Here is a 20,802-nt window from a genome sequence, read left to right as displayed (position 1 = left end):
CGATTATTTCATTTACTGAGTAACGCTCACTGTAATTCAATTACTTTTTTTCAGTAGACAATTACATGTCCCCAGTTAAAATTTGGCAAAACAAGCTCTCACGGGAGACGCAGCTTTGAGCACTTAAATTTGGCAGGAACTATAGAGTCCAAAGCTTTGAAGACATGTACGTGGGTTACCTCCTGCCGACAATCAGCGTCCTGCAGCTACACCTCGATCACCTGAACATGGCAGCCTTGCAGATAAGCACCATTCTGTTGGAATTAAGCTTTTCTCCTATAATGAACTTTTTACTAATACATTATTTATTTACTGCAATCAATATGACTTCTCTGATATATACAGAATTTTTTGGCTGTTAAATGCATTTTTCTATCTGATATTATGTGACTCATGTGCACCTATTTTTGTGATTTCAACACACAAACAGTATTGCTAGGGCTGAATCTTATGCAGCTTCATATTATAATTCATTACAGAGTTGGCCACCTCTTCAAGGAACATGAACGTTTGGTGGCGTCCGTTACAATTAATCGTTTAAGTTTAGGTGGCTAACGAGTGAAGGGCATCGTGAGGATGTCCACCAAATGTTGGCCCACAAATTCAAATGGTGCTTCTATGGCTCGATAGCAATGGTGACTTTGGACGTTGATGCCAAGAAAGCAAATAGTATGATTTTTCAGTTCTTTACTGGCCCTATCGGGAGAGCCTTCCGCTAACCCCGGCGACAATGAAACACTGTGCTTCATTGAGACCCCAGTTCCGAGCATTGTGGCATTGAATAACCACAATCTTGTGAGCAAGATTTTCGTGCGTTACTTCACACCCCTTTTTTCCATCATGCACATCGAGCGAGTTTTCAGTATCCCTGCAGATATATCCACATGGAAACGAGGGAATATTACGAAATTTTGAAAAGCAATACTTGTTCAGATAAATAATGTGTCAATAGCTGCAGAGGGTGCATCGAAAGAGCCTGGCAAGCTTGTTTCATTTTCTGCATTCGTGCAATGTTCATGAAAGAAGGGAGGAAAGCAACGTTAAAGCAATCAATTACGTTTTAGTAATTGCTCAATTACTTTTGTTGGGAAATAACTGGCAACCATAATTTTTAAAGAAGGAATTGTAATTGTAATTGTTTACTTTTTTTTCCTGTAACATTTGCAAGTCTGGTTTAAGCAACAACATTGCATGATATTACACGTAATTGAATAAACATGAACACAATTATATGCATCAAGCTTATAGTGCAAAATTAGTGCAATTTAGTTGCATAGCATGGCTTGATATCCCTTTCAGGCACTGTGTACACAATTGTGCAGGCCAAGACTGTGCATCAAAAGCAAGAGCACTGGTGAAAATAACACTATTTAAAATGTGTCATATACATATTCAAATACAGTGTAGACCACTTATAACGTAAGTCGCCGGAGTCGCGAATATCTGCACTATAAGCGGTACCGCACTATAACTAAAACAACGATTTTCAAGCACTGGACGTATGCAAAACATGTAGACCAAGCATGTACACACGCTTTGTACTATTGCGCGCACATCACGATTATGTTTTCGCCAGTGGGCTGGCGAAAACATAATCGCGATGTAGCCGGTGCTCTTCAAGTTCGACAGCTTTGCACCGAGTCAAAACGAAACAACTGTTTGCCGCAACCGCTGCCGAAAAAACCGTGACCGCTATCGACACGATTATGAACGGCGACTTTGCGCCCGACGCGCGTACCGAGTAAAAACGAAACTACTATTCGCCGCAACCGCTTAGGAGAAAACCGCGGCCGCTATCGACGCGATCGTGGATGACGACTACGCAGTTACGAAAGCCAGCGGCCAACGCGGTGTTATACGCGGCGGTAAACACAAGAATACAGGCTTTAAAGACACAAATAGGCTCGAAGCGTTCCGGCGTTGCTGTCATTCGCGTACGATTTCAACTGATGGCTGTGGCGATGCGGACTCCGCCGCTTCGTTTCGGTTGGACGCTAGCGCCGTTCTTGCTCTTTTGCGACGCACGCTCCTCGCTCACCGAGCCCTGAAAGTAGTCTGGATTAACCGATGTGCGGCCAAATAAGTCCGAATTAACGAGAGTTTGATTGCACTGAATAATGCATACGCCGCGTAGCACGCACCTTGTTGAGAAGCGTGCTCGCTGCCGCCCTTGTCGGCGAGATTTTCCCGCGGAAGCCGCATTATAACCGGTATTTCGTCTCACGCAGCTGCACTGTAAGCGGTATGCGTATACATGGAGGTCTATGGGAGGGTAAACGGGAGTCGGAAAAGGTCGCGTTGTAGCCAGTTCTGCAGTATAAACGGTTACGTTATAAGTGGTCTATACTGTACTTCTGATTGGACCAGTGCTGCCAGTTTGAATAAAATGTGTAAAGCGTTTTAGTAAAATGAGTCGGGAAAGTCGAAAGTCGCTCTTGGTGTCAGAATGTCATCGTGTAGTGGGTTCACTTTTTTGTTTTCAGGCATATATTTGTAAGTGGCTGGATGGGTGATTTTTCAAGTATCAAATAGTTCATCTCATATTTCATGTTCCTGTGGAGAGTTCTCACATGGAGTTCACGCTCTGTAAACTTGACAAAACTCATTGAAGAATTTAAAATTCTTAATCCGTTCTGCAGCTGTACACATTTCATGGTTCTGAAGGTGGAAGAACTTTGGCAAAAGTAAATTTTGCCTGGACACAATTAACTTGTGCCTGGAAAGGCTATGCTTGTGTATGGCAGTTTTAGGAAGGGAGGGGGGGGGGGTGCGAAATAGCTACAAGAATGGTTTTAAAGACCTTTTAGCATTGTTCAGCAAAGAAAGGGGGTACTGCACCTACTCGGCGAGTTGGGACACATGCTACTCTTGAAACATGCAGATACCCGTTGCAGTAGCTTAAGACCCAAATAAGGGAAGAAATGAAGCCTGAAGATGCAAATAAAGCAAGCGACATTGGTTCTTCTGCTCGGTGAGGTTAACCCAATGTGCCAAGCTGCGACTTGTAATACCCAGTCAATCACGTCACTTGCCACCAGGTTGCGCCAGGGTGCATTCAAAACTATATTCAATAGTATAATGCCACAGGCCTATTCACTTGAACTCCACTGTGAATTGCTCAGTAGTCACTTTGTGCTTCTGCAAGTGGGAAAATTCTTGCAGAGTCACTTTTTTCCGTGACTTACATGTTGCTTACCATGTTTTACGCCTCTTCATGTGGCACGCGTGGTTTGAACCAAGCACTGTGTATTCTGCTCACAAGCTTGTTCACCATTTGCATTGTGATGAACTCCATCAATTTATTAATTGACAATATGCGCAGTATCGATCAACTTGGTGAGCTCATAGCTGATAGGTCATTACATTCTAATATGCCTTTGGATTGCCATATATTTGCTTGACAAGACAATTATATATATTATGTTACGTTGTCAAGCCTGCTGCTAGATGTCAATTTTTCACACTGTATAATCCGTAAAATGCAAAACTTTCTCAGTGGTGTTCTCAAGAGGACATATGCGATGTGACAGAAAGCTGAGTAAGCCGGTAAGGATTCGTGGTTTGAAAGACTTGGCGCAGAATACATGTATCGATGTTCGTGTCTTCTGCACGTCACATTTCAAACCATGAAGATTCAATGATGCCATGAAGAGTATCACCCACGTGGCACTGTTGGGACACTGATGGTTGGCAACAGTTTCAGGAACTATAGTTGGTGGCCATTTAGTTTGCCAGAATAAGCGAGGACCAAAGTCCGCTTGTAAATGGCCACTGACCATGTTGGCAGAAGGATGGACCTCAGTGGTTGCCCCCAAGTCTTTTTAAAGTCTCTCCCCCCCTCTCCCCCCACCCATTTCTTCTTGGTGGTCACTCTGGTCTTACAGTCCGTCATTCTTGCGTATTTTGCCACACAAGACCATGTCCAGCAGCCTGGCCTCTGAACAGTTAGTCTGTTCAATCAGTGAAGCATTGTGCATTAAAGGCAAGCATAATTCTAGTTTGAACAGTTTTCTGTTCGGTCAGTGAGGTTTCATATGTTGTATGCAAGTATTAGTCTGGACTTTAAACAGATTGTTTACTCAGTTTGCTAACAAATAAGAATAATAAATTTTCAAATGTGCTTTTTATTCTTTTTTTCCCACATGCATGCATACAAACAAGCAGCCCACATATACATGGGTGCTCCCTTCTTAAGCACAGACTTTAAGCACTGGTTGTCCAGACTTCTGTGGGTTATGTATATACTGGTTGCCTACATTTTAGACGTTTTTTGCGCACAACAGCACTAGAAGAGACGTTGGAAGTGCTTTGAACTGCACCTTGAGTGTTTAGATATTAGCCCTGTTTGACAGGCACGTTTCCTGGTACTGTGCTCGGCATTCAAGAATGAGCCTTTTTTTTACCATTTAATTACTTGTTCTCATTCTAAACTTGCAAATAGAGGGAAGAGAGAAGACTAGTTTGACTACAGTACTGTAAAGGCCCTGCCGCCAAAAAGAGGAAATCACTCATGGGTACAAAGGCTTTTCTAAGCAACCAGAATTTTCTGAGGGTGTATCAGCTGTGTCGCTGAATACTTGTTCTAATTATCAAACAAGGTAAAACATGTGAAAAAAATCAGCTGTGTGAAATAGCTAATGAGAACACCCTTGTTCTGTATGTTCATGAAGTTTCTCATAACTTGAAGATTGGACAGAAGGCAAATGTGAGATTTGTGTTTAGCACTTCCAATTAATTATAATGGGACTTCTGTGGCAAGCATTGCCACGCCAATGTGACATGTGCACAAAAGAAGTTGCTTACAAATTTCTTTGTCCTGTAGCCACTGCTACGGCGGACAAAATGGCCGTTGCGTGACCATGCAAACTCGCCAAGCCTTGCAGACACGTGTCTAGCCATGTATTCTTGTGCACAAGTATTGACAATTCGGACTGGTGCATTGTCTTGAACAGATATTGGGAACATCAAATGCGCTAGATTTCTTAATCTTCTGCTACTGATATAATCTCGACCGCGTGAGGTGGGTCGTCACCGCAAGAATCAGGAGACGGCGATGAAGGCGGGCATCGTGATGATGAAAAAATTAGAAAAGATTGTATTCACTTCATTGGTACATGGTTTTGACTCTATCCGAGTCTCGAGCGGTTCTGCCTAACACGGGGGCCAGGACGGCCTTAAATAACCCCTCGTGGTCTTGTGGTAGCCGATGTCTCCTTCGAGGAACTTGTAGAAGTGTCAGTCCTCTGTCGGGTGGTCAAGTTGACGACCTCCTCCCCCTCGGGTTTTCTCCTTTGGTAGCTCGGCTTTGCGTCTGTTCAGGTCGTAGAAGTGTGACGCTTTCTCGGGGATGAAGGGGATTATCTCGTCACGGGAAAAGCGCTCGGGCTTGTTTCCCACATTTGAGAGGTACAGTTTCCAGGAAGATCATAGCCGCCTCTTGGGGAGGAAGATAATTGCCCCGACACAGGAACGTGCGTGGGTTTGGTTTCCCACAACTGAGATGCAGGGTTCCGAGCCGATCATAACAGCCCGTCCGCCGCCACAGGAGGTCTCGAAGGGGTTGCAGCATCCAAGCACCTCGAAGAGACCGGCAGACACCGTGCCTCTGCTTCGTTCCGCCGTTCGTTCGAAGGCAGACCAGGCGACACCTTCTGGAAATAGACCACGCCAAGCCCAAGGCACAACAAACAGGGAGCACCGAACTAACCATGAGAACTGCCAGGTTCACACATTCTTCGCATAAAACCTTATCATAATTATACCTGCAGCCCTCGTTCGAGATTCCCGAAAATTAACAAAAGGAAGAAACTGGACTTCAATGCATATTTCAATCAACCTAATACCTAACGTTTTTGTTTGTCTTGACCGGGAAAGCCACGTTTATTGAGAGACTGAGAGCGCATTGAAAATGATCAAAGGGATAAATGCTGCGCAGCGATTTAGTTACTCGTTGGGTCAGTGCTACCTGCCAGTACCAGCGCTTCTAATGCCCAATGTACTGCGCTCTGATGACCGCTTCAACTCCTAATTAAGCTGATTCATAAAGTGGCAGTTAAAGCCAGAAAACAAAAAAAAAGCGATACTCTATCTGCGCGCAACACCGTGAAAATTGCTTCTCCGAACGCGCTTCAGCAAATCCAAATTCTACAATGGTAGCCGATAAACGCACCTACCTTGTAAGCATTGAATTACCCAAAATTGTTTGTTTCTACAAACCTCCAATGTCAATGCCTATCTACAAAAACAGCGCGTCCACGAGCCACCACCGTCACAAAACCTGCTTCGCAGTTTTATTCGTGTCACTGGCTCGCATAACAATCAATACAACGAAACACCGAGATTAACGCGGAACCTTTGAAATTAAAAAAAATAAGGTCTTGATAACTAACAAAAGAAAAAAATGCAACGTGCTCTATTTACAAATTTACAAACGAGAACCTTATGGAGGCGTCCAATTCGACAATTAATACCTCTTGATGCGCACTCGACTAGGTCTCAATCTGAAAGTCATTGGGCCTCGCCAAAGGCAACACAGGGCGCCAGACGTACACTGCCCCCTCCCGTCACCTGTCAGTTCGTGTGGCCGCAGCTTTCTGTCTCGTCTCGGAGAGGGAGGCCGTAAACGCGTGGATAATCGCCATTCTTCCTTTGTTCTCGCTCTCGCGGCGCATTCCCCCTCATTGACTGTTTGACTGGCCCTGTGTGTGCGCGCATACCTCAGCCAGGTTGACCCTTTCAGCCGCATTCCTACTCGCGGAGACGCGCCTTGCTCTGATGTCATCCGCCTTTGGCGACGTCTCCGTTTTCTCAACCACCATAACGAGCCCATTGAAGTTGTGTATGATGGCCTGTTCCCTTCGCGTACGGGCTGCGGTGTGGCGTCTTTCTCGAATTTGCGCTGCGCTAAATACTTCGCTCGTTTGCGCCGTCTGAAAATTTTTTGCCTCGCCAGGCGGTCACCGAATGTGCCTCTGCCATCCCCGATCGTCCGGTTCCTGCCCTGTTTGGCCGCCATGTCAGTCTCCTCTCCTTTGGACGATTCCGGAACGTCGCTCAAATGCGGAGGTACAAGGGAGTTTTTCAGCGCCTCCTTGACCTTTTTAGGGCTGCTAAAACAAGCCTTGTCTCCGCAAGGAACGTCCTCCGGAAGAGCCACTGTTTCTACTCCCGTGGCGTAATCGTTCTCTTCTTCTGCCGCAATTCCTTCTTTAACAACCTTCAGAAGGTCTAAAGATGCTTTCGAATGTGGCAGCACCAAATTGGTTTATAATTCCTCGGCTAGCCCTTGCTGCGGCCTGCCCACTGAGCCGGATGTCCTCGTTAGCGCCTTTTCCCCTGCTTTCACTAGCTATGTGTTGTGCTTCCTGAAAGCCTATATGTCATGAGGCCTTTTCCTTTCTTCGTTGCCGTGCCTTATCTCCGCCGCGATCTCCTGAGCCTGGGGACGCGGGAGAGCTTGGATCGTATGGTCGCCAAAACTCAGGCCCTTCTTCTTTAACAGCATCTCCGAGCGATTTGAAAATAAGTAGGGGTATTGTTTGGACAGCTTTTGCGATACTGCTGCTTCAGTCAGCAATATTCCGAACGGCTCCTCGATCTTTACGCTGGCTACGGGCAAACAAACACTATTCTCCTCAACTACCTGCTGGATCCACGCATGTTCCCCGGTGAAATCCTCAGGTTGCACATACGCAGGGTGGACGATGTCCATTGTCGCAGCCGAGTCCCTAAGTACCCTAATTACATGGCGTTCCGTTCACTGCGAGGTCGCGAAGGTAGGGTTCTAAGAGCTCCAAGTTGCCGTCGTCATTCACGAAAGAAAAAAACAATCCTAGGCTTCCGACAGCCGATCGCAAGGTGTCCAGGCTCCTGGCAACGGAAACAGACGACCGGTTTTCTAGCCTCAAACGCCTTTTCTGTTTTTCTTTCGTCTTTCACTGCGCTGTTATTGTGGCCTAAATTACCGGTCGGCACGTCTTTGGTCTCACTTCCAGCTTTCTCTTTGTGAAAGGGGCGCCTGTTTTCCTCTTTGCCGAATTTAGTCAACGGCCTGACGCGCGTTTTCTCGGATTCGCGACGTGCGGCGAATTCATCTGCTAGCACTGCAGCACGTTCTAAGCCCTTCTCGCCCGACCTACCTTGAATCCACAGGCGCATCTCTTCGCTCAAGGACCCATAGAACTGCTCCATGCAGATTAGCTCAATAACCTTGTCGTGACAACCGAACGCGTCTTCCCCTTTTAGCCACTCAATTAAATTGGCTTTCAGTTTGTAAATGAAATCTTGAAAAGACTCGCCCGGTGTCCTAGCTGCCTCCCGAAAGCGGCGGCGGAAAGCCTCCGCTGAGAGCCGATATTTCCTTAGCAACGCAGCTTTTACTTTCTGATAGTCCTATGACTCGTCCTTCGTTAGCCTTGCAATTATTTCTGTTGCTTCGCCAGGAAGAACGGTCAGAATCTGTTGCGGCCAACTCTCTAGTGCCAACCCGTTTTTCTTGCAGGTTCGTTAAAAAATAACTAGAAACAATCCCATGTCATCGTTCACCTTGTACGATGGCATGAGATCCCTAGCTTATCTTCACTTCTACTTCACCTGAACGTCTTTCATCTATTGAGAGGTTATTTGCTGATTGCCTGGCCAGATCCCGCTGCACGTCTAGTTCTTTTAGCTTTAGTTCGTGAGCTCTCTGTTCATCTCGTTCCTTTCTTTCTGCAGCTTCCTTTTGTTCAGCTTTCTCAGCTCTTTGCCTTTCCTCTGCAGCGTTTTGTTCAGCTTTCTCAGCTCGTTTCTCTATCTCTTCCCATGCTTCTGAAATTTCGTCCTCAAGAGCCCCGCACTTCTCAATCGCCTCAATAAGCTGCGGCTTTCTCTGACTTTTCCCGACCTCAATTCCAAGCTCTTCACAAAGTAATAACAACTCTGGCTTTTTACGTTTGCTCAAATCCATGGTCAATCCCGAACGAGGACTTTCTTACTCTATTGTGACGTGAGGAAGCTTTCCACAGGAGCCTGCACGTACAGAAACTAATTCACCGTTTTAGAAAACACACAAGCTAAAACCTGGAAAATTCTCAAAGAAAGTCAAGCGCTCACAATTCTGCTGAAGCCAGGACGAAGGGTGGAGTATCCCATTGCTGCCAACCAGCTGATATAATCTCGACCGCGTGAGGTGGGTCGTCACCGCAAGAATCAGGAGACGGCGATGAAGGCGGGCATCGTGATGATGAAAAAATTAGAAAAGATTGTATTCACTTCATTGGTACATGGTTTTGACTCTATCCGAGTCTCGAGCGGTTCTGCCTAACACGGGGGCCAGGACGGCCTTAAATAACCCCTCGTGGTCTTGTGGTAGCCGATGTCTCCTTCGAGGAACTTGTAGAAGTGTCAGTCCTCTGTCGGGTGGTCAAGTTGACGACCTCCTCCCCCTCGGGTCCTCTCCTTTGGTAGCTCGCTTTTGCGTCCGCTCAGGTCGTAGAGGTGTGACGCTTTCTCGGGGATGAAGGGGATTATCTCGTCACGGAAAAAGCGCTCGGGCTTGTTTCCCACATTTGAGAGGTACAGTTTCCAGGAAGATCATAGCCGCCTCTTGGGGAGGAAGATAATTGCCCCGACACGGGAACGTGCGCGGGTTTGGTTTCCCACAACTGAGATGCAGGGTTCCGAGCCGATCATAACAGCCCGTCCGCCGCCACAGGAGGTCTCGAAGGGGTTGCAGCATCCAAGCACCTCGAAGAGACCGGCAGACACCGTGCCTCTGCTTCGTTCCGCCGTTCGTTCGAAGGCAGACCAGGCGACACCTTCTGGAAATAGACCACACCAAGCCCAGGGCACAACAAACAGGGAGCACCCAACCAACCATGAGAACTGCCATGGTTCACACATTCTTCACATAAAACGTTATCATAATTATATCTGCAGCCCTCGTTCGAGATTCCCGAAAATTAACAAAAGGAAGAAACTGGACTTCAATGCATATTGCAATCAACCTAATACCTAACGTTTTTGTTTCTCTTGCCTGGGAAAGCCACGTTTATTGAGAGACTGAGAGCGCATTGACAATGATCAGAGGGATAAATGCTGCGCAGCGATTTAGTTACTCGTTGGGTCAGTGCTACCTGCCAGTACCAGCGCTTACCCCCCCCCCCCCCCCCCCCCCGCCCCCTTAAGCAAAGGATGCTATATGCTAGGCGTAGCGTGCACCATGTTAGGGGCAAAGTGGGTGCATTCGTCATGAGCCAAGACAACACAGCATCGCAATCAAGGCATGACGAGAAAAACCTTTCATCACAGGAGGCCTTTAGATTAATGCCGACTCTACTCTGCGTACTGCGAAACCTCGTTAATTCGAATTTCACGGGACCTAAAAAAAATGCCCTAATTTGAATTAACCGAATGTCGAATTATCACGGGTATGAAGAAAATAACAAAGAAATGCCTTCTACGTCAACCCGCTTTTATTTACGGAATTAATCGGCAAATCCTGTTTCTATTTTGCACAAAATCAGTGCGGAAACTGCAATTCTCGTAATCTCGGTATCTGATTAGCAATCGCAGCGGCGAAGCCCTCGCGACTTCTTTCGCAGCGCGGCCGAGACGCGCGTCTTCATCTGAGGCACGATTTTCACTACCGCACGCACATACATTATTTTTGAATGCGTAAGCATTTCTATGCTTTCGCAACGAGAAAACAGTCCGTGTGTCAGTCCGTCCCTCCGTCCCTCCCGTAAGACGATCGCTTTCAAGATAGAGCCCGCAGCAGCGAGCGACTTTACCCTCGTGCCGCCTGGCTCTTCAACGCAAACGAAGCGGCGAAAACAGCGCGCGGAGTTATCAGCATGCAGTCGGCACTGTCTGCCAGCTTCGCAGATCACTTTTAAGATACGGTACGCGCGGCCAGCCATGCTAGAGTATGTTTGATCAGTCCGTGCCGCCGCCAAAGTCGATCATTTGATCACGGTTCATAATGGTTCGGCACGGATGGACAGGAGCTAAAGAGCGATAACGGCTTACGATGATCGGAACGTCATCAGCGCACTTAATTGGCGCGCCGCCATCTGCAGTACTTTGCGCGCGTTGCCAATGCACCTTGCTCCTCCGCAGCGCTGTCGCCGTGGCCGGATCAACTGATAACGGCACCCGGCTTGTCGTCTCCACGTGGAGATGAGCAAGTGGCACAATGCTTACGCATACTTGGACAACTCCCGGAGGAGTTTCTGCTTTATTTTTTTTTTTTTTTTTTTTTTTTTTTTTTTTTTTTTTTGCCAGAGAGCTGGTCGTCAACAAATTGTCCTTCATCCTCTACATCTTTGCACTGAGTCAAAGCGAAACTATTGTTTGCCGCAACCGCTGCGGACGAAATTTACCGCGGCCGCTATCGATGGTGACCTTGTAGTTGTGAAGGCAGGCGGCCGACGTACGCACCAAGACAAACTACCGTTTGCTCCAACAACTGCGGACGAAGCCGCGGTCGCTAGCGCCGTGTTCATAGACGGCGACTACGCATTTTTGCAAGGCACGCGGCCGACGCGTGCACCGTGTCCAAACGAAACTACTGTTTGCCGCAACCGCTGCAAACGAAACCGTGGTGGGTATTGACGCGATCATGGATGGTCACTGCGCAGTTATGAAGTCACGTGGCCAGTCGGCAACGCGGTGTTATGCGCGGTGATAAACGCGCAATAAAGGCTTTAAAGGCACAATTAGGCACGAAGCGTTCCGGCGTACGATTTCCGCTTATGAGTATGGCGATGCGGACTTGGCGAGCGCGGAACCAGGGAATATTTATCCGTGGCTCGCGGAACCCACTTTGAGAACCCATGCAATAATGCATCCAACAAATGTGAATACGCACCGTAATCATGTTGGTGGAAATGCACGTGGTGACTGGATAATCCTGAGCAATGAGAAGAGCTGTAGACGAGCATCACGAACGTTCAAGGCACATTCCAACAGTCTGTGTATGTGCAGTGAAATATACTGCTAATTCGAAATCTCCTAATTTGAGTTGACGGATAGTTCGAACTAACTGGTTGGTAACTAGCAGAGTCATATGTACCATTGAATAGCAAAATTCCCGCAAATTCGAACTCCTTGAACCGCGCTATGGTTATTTCAAACAAGATTTCTCACTCTCATGAACCCCTTTTGGGGTAAACCCGAGTCAAAGGCCAAAGTTTGATGCATTGATATGCTCTTTCATACTCAGCAGACAATATGCTGCATAAGCTATGCAAATATAGTGCAGTTACAGAAATATATCACTCTGCACATTTCTCAGTACACTGCCCTTTGATCTGAAATTTGTTCAACAGAATAAGTTCTTCATACATTAGAACTATAACGTATTGTGTTAATGTTATATCAGATCACATATTTCTATCCCTTGAGCTCCCAGTATGTAGTGTACTGTCCCGGTCGCGAATGCAGGCAGTACACTGTAGAAGATGTACATTGAATGCAGTCGTATAATGTGTCACGTACTCCACTACTCGATCGTTTCGTGCTTTAGCAGGTTCAGATCTGCGATGTCTTCTGTGACAATTGCATCATATATTGTGACTACAACATACAAAATCAATATTGCGTCAAAGACCTTAGTGTATTCAAAGTTCTTACTGTTATGCAGCACGTGCTATTTTTTGGTCAGCAACACAGCAAAAGGTGAAAAGTTCCTCTAGCCTCTACAGCATTGCCTGCTATGTATGAAACGGAGTATAGCCATCTTAATTAATGACATGTACTGTGAACAATAAGCCTTTTAGCTTCACAATACGTTAAGCTCATAGCACATGCATCGCTTCTACACGGAATCGGGGTAAAGTGCCACACAAGCAGCATTGTAGAATACTGTCATTGTCTGCTGCGCTTCAGCAGATATGTAAATTAATGATGCAGTAAGGAATCACGCTTTTAAGGCGTTTTGCATCACCAACGAATGACGAGTGCTAAATTCTGTTGCATTATCTGACAGGCACGTAGTCCACGGGGTGCGGTTATCCTTCTCTTTAAGTTCCCAGCTCGAATAAAGCTGCACTCACTCAGTGATCCGTAATCTCCAAGACAACGGTTCCAAAAATGCGTGGTAAGACACTAGGCCAAGGTGATGCAGTAAAATCACTGACCGATTATTCGGACAGCTTCGTGGAAATCCCAGACACTTTACAACTCGTCAATTGAGGATTCAAACTTCGTCCTGCTCATGCCTACATGGCCACGTGCTAATTCAGCCAACGCGCGTCCAAGTTTGTTTATGTATTAAATTGTGACACAGTCCTGGACAACTTCTTGACTGTTATTATAGTCGTTTTTATTAGTAACAGTCATCAAGCAGCTTAATTCAAACATTGCCAACTCCACCCTCAATGTTTCCATTGAAGAGGGTGGTGGTTAAGAAGGGTAACAGGTGGACAATGACTGTTACGAAGAAACCTTTGATCATACGGCTATCGGATCATGGTCATCCACTGTTTAGGTTTCAAGGCATGGAGATTTGCTGCATTTTTAGACCATACTTTCGTTTGTCTGTAGTGACAGTCATGAGAAAATGGTCGAAATAGAGACTAATCAAGTCCCATGCAACGTTGACCACCTTGACTGGCCACTTGTGTAATAAAGACTTTTTTTTTGACAAATTCAATATTTCGGACCCTGTTTATTTTTACTTTTAGCCAGTACCCACTGATGACATTAAGCCTTCCGCTGTAGAAACTGTGGCTGTGTGCCACTGTTTGAAAAAACAATGATTGTGATCAGAAACCGTGATAAAACTACACACATAAATTTAGAAGTGAAGGAAATCTTAAAGCTACAAGATACGAGTTATCAGCAACCCTTTAGGCTTTATTGATAAAGTCAACTTCTGCACAGTTATAAATAAATAAATCTGACCACGTGCTACAACATGTCATCACTTACATTTGTGTTTTTGATGCTGTTTTCTTTGATCGCCTTACCGATATTCTGTATCTATGTGTGCCAGTTTTTCAGCAACAAAACTCGGTTGTTAATTCAGCGCCTGTGCCATCTATTTTTACGTTTCTTAATGTGTCCTCGTCTGCCTTGTGCTGCTGCCTTAGTATGGCGAACCAACCAACCTGTCAACTCTAACTGCTCCGCGGCGAACTAAAGCCTTCGGTCCATCAACGTGTACTATGACATGCCAGGTTTGCCCTGGCCACAATCAGTATCCTTCACTGCAACATACAAGACGCTTCACGTATGGCAAGCCCTGCATATAAAAAAAATGTAGTGCGTCAGAAGACCGCATTGTCCTGCAAATGCACGCAGGGTTAAGTGTACGCTCGCGTCGAGCCAGAAGCCAGCTGGTGCAGAACATTCTAATTTATGAATAAATTATTTCATTATGGTGATAGAAAACAGTATTGTGCAGGGAAACCGACTTTCAGTACTACAAAGAGCCTAATAATTTTGCGGTTAACCAACCTACATCAATTTGCAGCTTCAGCAGTTTAACCAGTCATTTTCCATGACTTTACTCACTAAAATGAAACTTTCCCTGGCAATTCCATGACTTTTCCAGGTCGCTAGGCACCCTTATCATTTATTCCAGCAACTGGTGTGGTATTTAAAAAAATCTGATCAAAAAAAAAATCTGGAAAAAAGAGTGATCGAGAGTTAGCCAAGTTTTATAGAAAACAAATTGTATAATGTGCAGTATGAATTCAGAAAAATTAAACACCTACTTGGACAAATTTGGCATCATTAGGGTATTTGCTGCACACAGTAGTTAGTGGCACCTTGACACCAATGATGGCAAAGATGACAGCACGATGGCATGACGAAACTTCATTGGCTGACATCTAAGATACCAAAGAGCTCTCTCTGTGATAGCAATGCTGAGAATGACTACCAGGTTAAGTGTTAAAAATTTAATTAAATTCTAGGGTTTTATGTGCCACAACTATGATTTAATTATGAGGTATGCCATAGTGGGGGGGGCTCCGGATAATTTTGACTAGTATCTGGGATTTTTTAATGAGCACCCAATGCATGATACACAAGCGTTTTTGCATTTCGCCTCCATTGGAACGTGGTCGTCTCAGCTGATATTGCACCAGTGACATTCAGTTCAGCAGTGCAACGCCATAGCCACTAGTCTACGGCAGCAGATCTTTAACCAAGCTGTTAACAGCAATGTTTTACTTCGGCAAATTATCACAAGGCCCTAAAATTTTTACAATATCTTCAGTTCAGACTTTTTCTGTGGCTTATCTCTGTATCCCTCTTAACCTGCCCATCAGAACCAAGTATGCACCGAGTGTTATGTACATTTCATTTATTGCAGCTCCGTAGGAAATTACTATGAGCAGTAAAAAAAGTTGACTGAGCAGGCACTACTTATTGTTAAGCATGAGATAATACAGAGGATGGACTATTGATGATTAGGTCGTTAGAAAGGAAAACTCTTTATTCAGTGGATCACGATACTTTTATTCAAGCTTAATAATCACAGTATTTGAGGAGCTCCATTATGTCAAATTATCGAACAGTAACCAGCATGTTTCCATAAAAGTATCAATATATACTATGCTAGAAATACTCAGTATGGTACTACAGGTGTCAATCTTAATTCTTGGGCCACTGCTGGCAAATTTGTACATGAATGATCTTATATACCCAGTTCCCAAGGTTTAGTTATGTGTGCCAATGAAGCAGATGTTTTTCACCTCAAAGTTGCTTTGAATTTGAATGGTGTGAATCTGGTCTGATCTCGTCAGTTTGCTTCCAGATGAACAAGCTGCAGTTAAAGAGACACTGAAGAGGAATATTAAGCTGTATTAGTAACTGCTGCAATAGCAGAAAGGCCAGCCCTAGCATAAGAGGAATTTTGGTAAGCCAGAAAACACGTGAAAATGAAAGATGAGCGGCAATACCACCTGGACACTCCCGCACCAACTACCATTGATGTCACGAATTCGCCAGTGTCTGCTTGGGTGTCGTTCATCATGAATAAAAAATACTACATTGTAATGTAAAGAATCTAAAGTCCCTGTAATTGTCAATGAGGCTAATAAATGTTTTTGCACAAATTCATAAATCCTTCAATGAAACGACAGTGAAACTCTTGCTTCACTTTTTTTTGTATGCAAAGGAATCTACTTCAACCTCAATAACAAATAAACAAGCACACCAATCAGACTATCGTAAAGATCCTTACAGATGCAACAACCATATAACACTATGAAATGGATAGACGAGATCAAGTCGCATATGCTTGGTCATGCTCATTGTGTCCCGTCTCTTGCTTTTTAATCTGATGACAGCCCTGTGATTCACTGTGAACATGGAGCCCACACAGATTCCCAAAGGTCAATTAGTTCTTCACCTAGTCAATGACTGCACCTTTCCTTTACTTAAAAAAATGCAGCTCTGTCAACATGCTACAAGCATTCTAGAACCAGGGTTGGCACTCACAGCATTATCTGTGATGGAAAAGGAAACAAAGATGCGCAGAGATATTTGTCATTTGGGATGCAGCTGTCGGTAAAAAAATAGCAGAGTATACCTATATAATGCGATTTTTTTTTCAAATGAACAGATTTCTTAAATACATAGGAATGAACCCTTGCGAGGACGCTTTCTTCACTACTTTCACATTCGAAGCAGCGGACAACTATACTTGGTCCCAACCTAAAAATTGAGCATGAGCTCTGTCCACAAAACTGCAATGCACCTGCCCTCTTTGACTCCGTGCCCCAAAACATAGTTCGTATAACTTGATATCGAATTAAATTTGTCTCTGCGACAACATCACAGACGTGCGCAAACATAATTGGCTGGCGCATCTGTACAAATTGCCCTAAAGTGGGACAGCAGTGTTTTTGGAGCTTTATCTTTAGATTGTTACCAACTATAGATAGGCAAGTAGCCGTTGCAGTTTAATTACGAGTGTTTTTTTTGTTTTAAAGTCCATGTTGCAATGGCAGGATTGCTACGAAGTGGCACAGTAGGCTAGAGCAATATACATGATTTTAAAAGCAACGTTTGTTGTTAAAGGCACAGTAAAGCTTAGCTGTATTTGTAAATCATGCTTCTGCAATAGCAAAATGGGTGCCCATGCCATAAAAGGAGGCTTGATAAGCCAGCAGAAATGCAAGACTGGTGCTCATGCCACCATAAAATTCCTGCACTAGCTTGCCGTTACGTCACATTTTTACAGTGTCTGCTTGGTTAGAGTTATAATTGTTTCTTGATGAAGGAGAGTCACATGCGCTATAAAGGAAACAGAGACTATATCTAGTAAGCTTTGATATCATTTTAGGTGCTAAAACAACCAAAATACGAGGAAATGCCTCAAAATTTGTGACATCACTGACGCAGTGGGGCTGTGCGAGCTGCAGCGCAAAATTCGATAACGGTAAGTTCAGCCTTCATTTGCTCTGTGAGTAATTGGTCCTTTCCCGCTAAATCAAAGCAAATAGAATTTTTAATCAATATTTCTGCAGTCTAAACTAAGTGTTACTCTGTAGTGTTCTTTTAAAATATTTGTCGACAAAAATACATTGCGCAGATTTTATATATACAGCCAACGACCGATTTTCCGGACGCTCAAATTTTCGGACATGCCCGATCATTCGGACAGCTTCGCGGCACCACCACGTACGCCATAGTCAATATATATAAGAACGCCTGAAATTTCGGCCGCAAGAACCCTTCACCGACCGATTTTCCAGACTTGTTGCCGTGACCGCAGGTCCGAAAAGGCATTAATCGAAGTAGCCACTGCCGCAATTTTTATTATCTCGCCGCTTCGACGTTCGCTATTAAGCTTCTTGCCGTTCGGAGCGGTGTTTTTCGTTGAAATAATTCGCTGCTGTCAGCAATGGAACCGACTCAGTCTTTGTAATCCTCGCGATTGTAATCCTCGCGATTGGCTTCAAAACTCGGAAAGCACGATGCGTTGCATAATGCCGGTTTTCGAATGTCAGCTTCACCTCGATACAGAAATGTTACGCGGTGAAGCATATCAAAGTATTCCGGTGAAGCATAACAAGAGTGGTAAGGGGCAATTGTAACGGGACACAGCATGTATTCCTAAATTACACACGTTTGCACCCGCCGTCTCCTGTCGCAGTACGAGTACCGATATGCCTCATAAGTGTACTGGCAGGCCTTCATAATTTTTCAGACGTGCCTGTGGCGATTTGAGTCCTTAGGGGCAGTAAAATAGATGCATTTATTTTTCAGACTGCCCGATTTTTCGGACGTTTTCGCGGCCCCTAGGGAGTCCGAAAAAGCGGACGTTGACTGTATTCCTCCACTAAAATTCTGTCCTACAAAACCCCAAGTTCACCCAAAACTAGAATATGCCGCCACCATCTGGAATCCATGCCATTCTACTCATATTAATATGCTAGAGGCCGTCCAAAACCAAGCTGTTACGTTTGCCTACTCAGATTACTTTTACTTCACTAGTGTTTCCACACTTAAATCTGGAGCCTCTCTTTAACGCTTGGTCTGCCGATGCAAGACTGCATGCCTCTGCCTTTACTATCACTTTCATACTTCATGCGTTACTTCCATAATCATTCCCTCTTATCGCAGCTCTCACCGCATAGGTCATCACAAAGCTGTTTACCCATCGCCAGCATGCTCTTTGTCGCACTTGAACTCATTCATCCAAACAGCACAGGATTGGAACGCATTGTCCACGAATGCCGTAGATTGCACCGTAACATAGAATTCAAGGACATCGAACATCTCATCAGTGATTTTGCCTCATCCTCATGTAATACCCCTTACTGGAGAGCAAGAGAGAGAGAGAAAACATCTTTATTGAAAAGTCCCTACTGGGTTTGAAAGGGGAATGGAAGGGCCAGGAGGCTAGTACCGTAAAGATCCCCTTTTCGTCAGACGCACGCCAGGCCTTGAACTGTAGCTGCATCCTCTGCCAGCCGGACAGCCCAGAGCTGGTCTTCTGAGCATTCACTGAGCAGCATAGCCTCCCACTGCTCAGGGGTTATTTTAGCATTGTGGTTTATGCTGCGTCTTGATATTGTTTGGAGCTGATGCGAATTCCCACATACATACTGTGATGGAGGTCTGCACATGGTGTATTGCATGTCTTACAGTGTGACGAGTATGCTTCTGGGTGTATTCGATGCACGAGTAGTGGTGTAGGGAAGGTGCTTGTGTAGAAATCTCCATGTAGTTGCTTGATGTTCGTTTAATGATTTGTCAGGAGGAGGGTATTTGTAGCGAGCATTTGGATAGAATTCGAGGATTTGTCCGTAAGTCGTCATTCGATTTCCTATTTGTTCATATTGAGAAACTTTTTTCTTGATCTGATTCTGGGGGGCGTAGTTCTGTTTGGGTTCCTTCGGGGATTTCTTGTCCCGAGAGAGATGGGCGACGCAAGTGACTCTCCCAGCTGATACTTGCTAGGGCAGCATCATGCGCAGCATCGTTCCCAATTGCCCCTGCATGGCCGGGTGTCCAGATTAGTCGAACAGTTCTTCTGCGGGTAGGATGTGTTCCACTGAGAATTCGGTATGCTTGAGGTGATACAAGTCCCTTGGTGTAATTAAGGCTGCTTTGGAGTCGGTGGCGATGCACGATGCAGTGGTTGATGCGTATGCTAATGCTATTGCAGCCTCTTTTCCTTCTTCTGAATGCATGATACATATGGAGCTAGTTGTGATATACATTTTTATACCAAGGCATTTGAGCAAGTAAATTCATCGTCCAAGCACTCCGTACAGATGGTTAAGCAGCGAAGCTGAAACGTGCGGCCTCGGTGTTTATCACTGGCTTAATCCCGATGGTTCATTAAAGTATTTCTCAATTATTGGTTACGGCTTTGTGTTACACACACCTTCGGATGCGATGGAGAGAATGACGTCACTGACGGTATGTCTGCAGTCTGCCGTTGTCGCTTGTGTCCGATGTCTCGAGCTTGCTCGGCAGCATGGTTAGCAGCATTCGCCCGCCATTGCCGTTTGCGATTCTTCGAAATTAAATTGCTTCAAGAGAGAGAGAGGTTTATTTGAAGAAAGGCAGAGAGGTCGGCTTGAGCGTCAGTTTGCTCTGGCCTGCTACTCTACACTGGGGAAGGGGGGAGGGGATAAAAAGAGCGATGAATGATGATAAGATTAGGAGGTGCGTATGTACATGTCCATCCCGTTGAGGTCACACTATAGCCGTGCATGGAGTCCAGTGGCTTGAAGGAAAGCTACCGTCGCTTAGATTGACCACAGCTGCGCTGTTGGCGTCAGGCCAAGGACCTAAGACAATCTCGTCAGACATTGGTCTTTTAGTTACTCGCTGAATAGTTGAAATGAGGCTCTGCCGTTCTCGCGCGTACGCTGGGCATGAGCAAAATATGTGCTCAAGTGTTTCTGGCACTGGGCAGTGATCGCAGTTGGGACCAGTGTCACTGTAGCCGATGATATGCGTATAACGCCTCGTGAGTGCCACACCAAGACGAATCCGGTGTAGCAGACTTGTGCTCCTCTTCAGTTTATGAGGCATGCGGAACTTCATTTCTGGGTCCCATTTGTGCAACTTCAAAATTAAATCTGTCTGTTATGCAAGACAATGAATGGCGCTTAAGCAATGACTCATGTAAACGCGACCTCCCCATTACGACGACAGAAGAGAAGTGAAATTCTACGCTGGAATGATGAGAGGCAACGCTGCCAGCTGTGGAAGACGATTACGATGACGAACGCGGGAGCAGTGGCACGAGCATGAGCGCAACCCGAGGGGCGCCAATGAGTCAGCTGCAGAAGACGACATCGAGCCAATGCTGATGATGATAGTTTTCTGTGGACAGGAGACTAA

The sequence above is a fragment of the Dermacentor silvarum genome, chromosome 1 (assembly GCF_013339745.2).
Source record: "Dermacentor silvarum isolate Dsil-2018 chromosome 1, BIME_Dsil_1.4, whole genome shotgun sequence".
Lineage (NCBI taxonomy): Eukaryota > Metazoa > Arthropoda > Arachnida > Ixodida > Ixodidae > Dermacentor > Dermacentor silvarum.
This window is presented reverse-complemented; position numbering follows the sequence as displayed.